Here is a 9023-nt window from a genome sequence, read left to right as displayed (position 1 = left end):
CATGCGTATTCCAATCTAGGTCTAATTAGGGTGTCAAAGCATAGCAATTTTACATCGGAAAGGATTTTCTTTAGTTTGTGCCTCAAGAGGAAAACTTTTGAAGGGCGGGGTGCCAATGTTACATATGTGGTCATTCCATGATAACGTGGTGTAAAGGTGAGTCCTAGATACTTATAAGTATATAAGTATATAAGTGCGGCTCATCCGCTCTAATTGAAGCAAATAACCATAATAGTGTTATGAAAAACTCCGTAAACAGGGGGTGGGTGCTCCAGCCGACGTTTCGACAAGTGGACTTGTCTTCTTCAAGGCTGGAACTGATTTCCTTAGCTCTCGTGTGTATATTTTTCGTGTTCTCTCCAGAGTGGGGGTGGGGGAGGAGAGGGGGAAGCCACCGTGACGAACGGTGTGTGTCATAAGACAGGCGGAAAAAAAAAGAAACAAAAGAAAAAAATATAAAAAAGAACAAGAAAGGGGGGGGGGGAGAGGGTAGGGTGTACGTTTCGCTGAATGATTGTCAATGGAAGCACGTGGCATTTTAATAATAGTAGGTTCGGAATTCCTTAGAAGAAGGGCTTAACTCTCGTTGGTTTCCGTTGTGTATGTACCATACTGAATCGATTCAGAGCCCCTTGGAAACGTTAATACATGCTGGCTGGAATGTATTGAACTTGTGAATAAGGTATCACTCTGTATATATTCTGCCCTTTGGGGACCGGAAGTCTGACTGAAATATCTAAAGTTTGAGACTTTAGGTTACTTAAAAAGAAAGTTCTGTCTTGCCCCACCGTCGCTAAAGCTATTGCTTTATACCACTTACGTTCGCCCTCAACTAGAATACGCCTCATCTCTCTGGGACCCGCACAGCTCTACATTAACGCAAAACATTGCGGCAGTACAAAATCGCTCTGTTCGCTTTATTTCATCTATCTGCTATCGCAATGCCTGTGTCACAAACATGAAAGCTGCTCACGCATTCGTCTTTTTCGGATAACATACTACCATAACCCCCATACACCCAGCTCCATTTCGCTCACACCGACTAGAAAATCATCATAAGGTTGACATACCCTATTTTTTCAAATACTGCACGCTCGCAATCATTTGTTCTCAGGGCAGCAGGTGATTGGAATCACTTACCAGCCTTCGTAACTGATATAACTAATACAACGGCATTTAAAAATGTCTTATCCAGCGTACTGTAGCACTACATGTCTATTTCTTCAACGTGTTGTACTATACTAGATTTTTGTGATTATTTTGTATAATGCTTCCAGTTATAATTTTTTTGCTGTTATTTTTCATGTTCTTGTTTACTACGCACAACCCCACTCCCTCTGTAATGTATTTACACCCTGAGGGAAATATAAATTATTAAATCCATAAGTAAATAAATAAATGAATAAATAAATAAATAAAACCTGGGTGTTCTCATAGACTGGCACCCTGTATGGGAATTAATGAGTGTCTGTGGCTTTAGTGTCCTCAGGTTTCGTGTTTATGGCATGATTTACAGTTCTCATGTACTACTCTGTAGGAATAAATCAGCTGAACCCTTGCGTCGTCAATGGATGTGATGGATAGTCCGTCGTGGATGGTTCCCGGTGACTACGCTTCTTTCGTTTGTTGTGCATTCTTTTGCAACATTCTGGGCTTCATTTCTCAACGCTGCGCCTAACACTTGAGTGCTGTCGAAATCACGTGATCTGACTTCTGCTTTGTTTTTGGGTGGCTTTTTGCATCTTTGTTCTTGTATTGCTTTCATAAATGCTGGATCATGAACCGAAAACTGCAGCTTATTGTGAATAAATGAAATAATATTATCTCAAGTGTTCTCTTGAATTTCTTCTGCTAGAGCTCTGTGGAAAAAAGTACACAGTGACTTTGCAGTGTTTCGATGAGAATTCCTTGATGTAACCGACGCGTGACACGATCAGCATAGAGTAAAGAAACTGTAACAGCGGAGCAAAGAGAAAATTTCTCCGGATGCATCTCACAGAAATTCCGTCCGGGCGGAGTAAGGAAATTCGTAAAATACTCCGTACGTCCCACGAAAAAACTCCGGATAGCCGGAGTGAAAGAACAGCGAAAAATATTCCGGAGGCTCCATGCAAAAACTCTGGCCAGCCGGAATATAAAAGCTCCCAATGGGGGGGTAGGGGGTGGGGGGTGTCGCTAGAGGACGAATATTTTAATCCAACCTGGGAGTAATTTTCCTACAGTGTACATGGGCTTGCCGGAGCTACAGAACGCGTCCATATTATCCAATTTTTCGAATTAACGGGCGTCGAATTAACGAGCTTTTACTATTACCAATAAGCAAAACAGAAAATTAATTAGCGCGGCGGCAGGCTCAACTCTCAGCTGATTTTTCGTAGGTAGATATTTACCATCGGTACATATGATACATGCTGCCCAGCTGCCCTAATAGCGTTTTTGGAAGGAAACCATCCATGGCCTTGACGTTTCGCATATTTCCGAAAACATCTTCCACAATAAAACTGTATAACGCAACATCATCATTACAGTTGTGCTTTGCCTTGTCTATCTTTTTCTGACTTTTTTTGTTGATTTTGCCTCCTCTGGATTGTGTTTAACCCTTGACAATATATCTTATGTAACTGTGTTCATTGGTTGACGAGAAGGATGAAACTAGAAATTGTATAACTCTGAAGATATGTCATTTAAATTATTTAGAGGTTTCTATGTTCATTCTCACCTGTGTATGTTCACACCCCTTTTGTACTCACACTTGTATCCCCCTATACAATGCCCTCTTGGGCTCTTAGGATACTCGTATAAATAAATACATAAATAAAAGATACATAAATAAATAACATTTTTAATACTAGTCGCTGTGTATACAAGAAGTAACTCATGTTAAATAATAGGGCCAAGCATGCCAATAATGCAAACATCCCAGGCTGTCTCTCGGGTTTTACAATCAAATTTTATTCGTTTTAAATGCGAAGCATTTCTTAGCGAACTTCTGCGACTTTGAGCGTATCTATCTATCTATCTATCTATCTATCTATCTATCTATCTATCTATCTATCTATCTATCTATCTATCTATCTATCTATCTATCTATCTATCTATCTATCTATCTATCTATCTATCTATCTATCTAGCCGCCTACGACTTTGTGCTCTCCTGGTCACTTGGTTAATCGAATGTAAACCAAAATTGGTATGGCGTAACATGACTGTATGACGAACATAAATGACAAGTCATAACATCAAAATCATGACACGCGTGTGATGCACAGCATGATTTACATGCCACGCTCATGGTGCGCTGGCGGCCGTTTCGCTAGCGCTATGTACACCAAAAGTGGTATCTTGTGACTTGACTGTGTGACCAACATAAATGACACGAGTTAACATGAAAATCATGACACGCATGTCATGTACAGCATGACTTACGCTCATGTGCGCTGGCGACCGTTTCGCTAGCTTGATCTACCCCGGAATCGGTATTGCGCGACGTGACTGTGCGACGAACATAAAACCACGAGTTAACATGAAAATCATGACACGCATGTCATGTACAGCATGACTTAAGTGCCACGCTCATGGTGCGCTGGCGGCCGTTTCGCTAGCTTGATATACACCGAAATTGGTATCTTGCGACGTGACTGTGCGACGAACATAAATAACACGAGTTAACATGAAAATCATGACACGCATGTCATGTACAGCGTGACTTACGTACCACGCTCATGGTGCGCTGGCGGCCGTTTCTCTAGCTTGATCGAGCCCGAAGTTGGTATTGCGCGACATTACTGTGTGACGAACATAAATATTAGGAGTTAACATGAAAACCGTGACACGCATTTTCCTTAGTGACTTACAAGACGACGTATGCAGCTCTTTGCTGGCTGCTTCGCATTACATCGATTTCCACAAAGCGTGGGATCTGCCGGCTTTTTATAGTATTAGACATTGTTAACGCTCCAGGGTGGCTTTCTTTTTGAATATTCTGGTTTAAAAGGACGTGAGTGCCGCAGTGAAGCATCGCTGTTCTATGGACGAAATTTTCTAATTCGCACGTGGAGGCAATGTTCAACTTTTTTATCCATCACAGATAGATCGTGCAGAAATATGGCGCCGATTTTGCCTTGATGCGCCCTTTAAAGTACCGTTCATCATATTGAGAAGACACGTTTGTATTAGGCTACCAGATGTGCTACACCTGTAAAATATTCCCTAGCAAAGCTGCAACCGAAGGTTGCTTTCTTCAGCGTTTTCATCACCTAAGTGCTATTAACTTTTAAACAAGAGTTCCTTAGGCTGAACACTGGCTTTTGAACGTCTTGATTAGTACAGACGAATAAAGGAAGCTTGGCCAATTTAGCATCCATCGCAATAATGCGGCGAGACGAAAGAGGTGGTTTGTCAATTACTGTTCATTTTCTCGTTTTGACTTGAAACTTGACCCAGCCTCCGCTACAGTGGACTTCATTGAACCTGCTTTACCTTATTTCCGTGTTTCTGCACAGCTCGCGCGGCTATTATTGGCTGAAACTATTAAAGCTAAAGTGCATGCAATAACCGTCACACTCTGGTGGTAGTATGACTGCCATAAAATCTCACACACAATCGCGCCTGCTGGCACAGATGTGAAAAAATTATTAGTTCAGGTAGATATAAGAAAGACAGCCAGCCGTAATTCAGCAGAAAGAAAACTCATACTAATATTGCCACACGCTCTTATTTTGCTATTTTTGTGCAAACGGTCCGCTACGCGTGTAACCACTGCCTTGCGCAAACCGCGCCCGAATAACTGAGAATCATGTGATCGACTTGAGCGAGCGAAAGCGAACAGCGTGGTTTATTCTCGAACTAACGCGGTCACCAGCAATAAGGGTGGGATGTTCGATGCTGCCTATATAAATGCCGACGCGAACTACCACTACTACTACAATGATTTAATGGATATTCATTCTGCGCGTCATTTGAAATTGTTTTGATGTCGATTTAGTTACATTGAAGTCATTCCGGAAGTCTGCAGTCTATTAGCAATTATGTGATAAATAGCTAAGGCATATTGTGAACACTGGGACAAGTCTTTATGATTGTAGAGTAACTTCTGAATGAGCATTTTGATGAGGGTCGTTTGCACTTTTCACCTTGCAATGATGTTTCTGGCGAAGTTACTGTTTAGGTGTTTAAATGACGTCACCTAAACTAGAAAAAATATATTCAGCATGGGTTTCTTTATAATTTCGCTCCTAGACAGGTAAACGTTTGTTCTTCTGTGTTGATGATAGAGCAGCTGTTTATATAACACCCTTTCTAGCTTGATTATATAGTGGGTGTGATGAATGCGCATTCGCTTCGTGTGTCACCTGCTACGTTGTCAGAATTTGTCTCGAATAACGTCATTGAAGTTCTTCCTTGTGCTGAGAAACGCAGCGTCGGAATTTGTGCGCTTCTAAATAACGTTTGTACAGCTTAGAAGCAACGATATTTCGTGCGAGAAACTTGAGCCCTTGAAAGCTGTATGTGGCAGCTCAGGCCGGTAGTCTGATTTATGTCCAATCTGGCGAACAGAAAAAAAAAACTCACAGTTCACAACGTAGATAGGAGCCATATATGAAACATTTCATATTTATTATTGCAAAGAGTACAACGTGGAACTAGGAAACGATGACGCTCTGAAGTTAATCAACGTGGCAGTCAGGCCTGCAAGCCTCCGTTTAACTGCTCACGTAAGCATATTGTTACTGTTCATAAGTACAGTCTTGAGGAAATTATTTGAAGTGAGTGAAAAATTGCCAGAGTGCACAAGAAGTGGCATGTGAATTGTTTCTCTCATTTTCAACACTTTTCACTCGTCCCTTGAAAGCTTCATAACAATTCTGTGCCAATTAGAGTCCATACTCCTCCTTGCTCAAGCGTTGACACTATTGAAGCAAGCTCAAGCAGTTGAGGAAGAAGACGACAGAATTCAGGCCAGCGAGACAGGGGAGAATAAAGAAGAAGTTAGAAATGGCGACATGAAGAGCATCGTCGGTTTATTATGTGCGGTCTTGTTACATAATTTGGCGCTGCCGGCGACAAGAGACATCGTGTGGGTGACTTTCTTTGTGGACAACCGCAGCGACTCTGCGGTATTCAAGAAATATCAAGTCGAGGACGACGCGGCCGTCGAGCTTCCCGAATATGTGACTACAGGTGAGCTTCTAAACCGCATTTTGACCGAAACCTCCCTGTCTTCAGAGGAACTTTTGAAGAGAGATTTCGTGAAAGTCAACATTCCTCTAAGAAGGTTGAACGAGCTGGTGCTAACACCACTAGAGAGGCATTTCACGACCTGTCCAGCGCCGTCTGACGAGTTAACGACAGTACGGAGAGCCATTGCATGTCAACAGCAGAAAATTGTACAGCAAAACGTTGTTATTGAGACTCTCGTCGCAGACACGACGAAGCGGGCAAAACTATCATCGCGACTAATCCAGTCAGACATATTCGACGACGCATCCGACAATCCAGAAGCGTGGATAGCTCTCTATGAACAAGCTGCCAAGAGCAACGGACGGCTGTCTGATGAAGACTTGGTGATGAATATGCGACAGTTCCTTCACGGGATACCAAAAAAGTGGCACGAATGGAGATTCTAAAACAGGAGCCCGAACCTTGGTGTAAATGCAAAGAAGGTTCCCTTGCAACTTTCAACAGTAATCCCTTTGAGCGGTGGCATGAGGCAATATTCTGCCGCTTTGAGTCCGGAACGCCACCCGAGTATTTTCTTGAAAAACACCGACTTCTTCGCATAGCTGAACCTGGTTGGTCGACCTCGTCACATCTTGCTCTTGTCATTCACGGCTTACCTATGCATTTGCAATGACAGGTTTTAATACACTGTCCAAAAACACCCGAAGCGCTTCTCCAACTACTCAAGCTATTATCGCGTCCCTGGGCTGAAAGAGGCTTCAAAAGTAAACAAAATATTTCAAGACGACAAGCGCTAGCCAATTGGGTGAAAAGTACCCGTCGAATTTTAGAGGCGTCACCTCTGACTTTAGTGAAGCGCAACTCTCGTACAGAAGAATAGGGCCTCGAAAGATGAATGCAACGTCGGAGAGCAAAATAATTCTAAACTCATACATACAACGCATGAGACCGTCCAACTTGTGTCATCGAGTTTACTGCACATACAACTTGAAGTGAACGGTCGAGCTATGCGAGCACTTGTAGACAGCGGAGCTTCAGTTTCAGTTATGAAAAGAAGCAAAGCAAAACCCGAGGACATATTCAGAGGCAGAACTCTCATTGTACGGGGCTATGACGGCCGTGAAAAAGAACACTGCGAATGGGTAAGGATACGTCTGAAATACCGGTCACAATCTGTAGAAATACTGGCACTGGTGATAGAAGGCATCGAGTATGACTTTCTACTATCTCGTCCAGACATTAAATTGCTGAAGCTTAACATTCACTGGGATGACACTGTGTCAGTGACCCAAGATGTGCAACCATTGAGAAAGACAAAATTCGCATTGTGACAAATCCGATGACATCCCTACAATATATCCAGAATTATTCTGCAGAGGAGGCTATCCTCCAGGTACAACAAAGTTTGAAGTTACACTCAAACTGCATGACACAACGGTTGTATGGAGGAAACCATACAGCCTCACCAGGGAAAAGAAAGCATGGCTGAAGGAAGAGCTTGGGAAGATGCTGGATGCAGGCATTATACGTCTGTCCGTATCACCATATGCATCGCCGATAACCATAGCGCCCAAGGAGTATGGGATCCTGCGATTTTGCACGGATTACAGAGCCATTAACAGGCAGACGCATCTTATTCCCTTTCCTATGCCCAGAATTAAGGAATTATAGACGAGACAGGCGGATGTTCTTGGTTTTCCAGGATAGACCTCTGTAAAGGCTTCTGGCAAGTACCTCTTCGAGAGGATACAAAGCAGTACACCGCTTTTATAACGCCATTCGACATTTATGAGTACTTAACATCGTGGTTTAGCGCTAAAAACACCACTCCTTGCACGCATTTCACAAAGGGCGAGGCATGCTTCTTTGAGCACCCATCCTTCTTGCAGCCCGCCTTTGTTGTGCGAGGGCACAGCTGTGCAAGCTTGTGAGGCGCCGAAAAAACAAGCGGGACCCCATGCCTATTGGCAACCTTCTTCAGGTTGTGCGAAACCTTGTCCACATACGGTACAACTTCAGGTTTCTTCCCCGGGGCTCCTTTATCCGCTGTTTTTCGCTTGGCGCTGCGCTTCAGTTTTCGGAGTAGGGCCTCAGCCACCGCCACCAAGACCGGTCCAGGGAAACCCGTGGACAATAGTCTTTCCAACTGTTTCACAAAGGCCGCTTCTACTACATGTGAACACGACTTTCGCAAGGCCTATTCCAGGCAGGATATAGCGATACCCCTCTTAACAAGCTTTGAGTGGGCAGAGTCATAGGGTAAGAGTTCCTTTCCTGCCTTAGGGGAATACATCCAACATGTGTGACTCTTACAAAACCGCAAATTAAGATCTAAAAACTGCAACATGTTACTTTGGGGCAGCTCTCGCGTGAACGATAAGCCCTTTCCATGCTGTCTAGAAAGGTTGATCACTAGGCCCACCTGGTCTCGGTACGGCACTGTGCTACTGTCGCTTGAAATAATAAGAAAATCGTCCATGTATCTAAAAACTTTTTTAACCTCATGACTTAGAACCCGCTCAAGGCATTGGTCATTGTTAGCAAGAAAAATGTTGCATAAAATTGGCGCCACGCACGACCCGATGCAAATTCCCTTGTCTTGCAAAAATTGTTGCTCATTAAAAGGGATAAAAGTGTCCTTGAGGTAAACGTCTAAAAGGGTTAAAAAATCTCTATCGTGAGACCTGCGGTGTTTTGAAAGGGAAGTACACCATTCTCTTCTATGCACGCTCGCACGGAATATTAGAGGTGGGAATGGGGGACGGAATAGAATAAGTCTTCAACATCAATAGAAAAGGCTTTGCCAGAGCACTCGTTATCTTGAAGGAACTTTACAACCTCATC

The sequence above is a fragment of the Rhipicephalus sanguineus genome, chromosome 8 (genome assembly GCF_013339695.2).
Source record: "Rhipicephalus sanguineus isolate Rsan-2018 chromosome 8, BIME_Rsan_1.4, whole genome shotgun sequence".
NCBI classification, from domain to species: domain Eukaryota; kingdom Metazoa; phylum Arthropoda; class Arachnida; order Ixodida; family Ixodidae; genus Rhipicephalus; species Rhipicephalus sanguineus.
The sequence above is the reverse complement of the archived record's forward strand: the minus strand, read 5'-3'. Positions refer to the sequence as shown.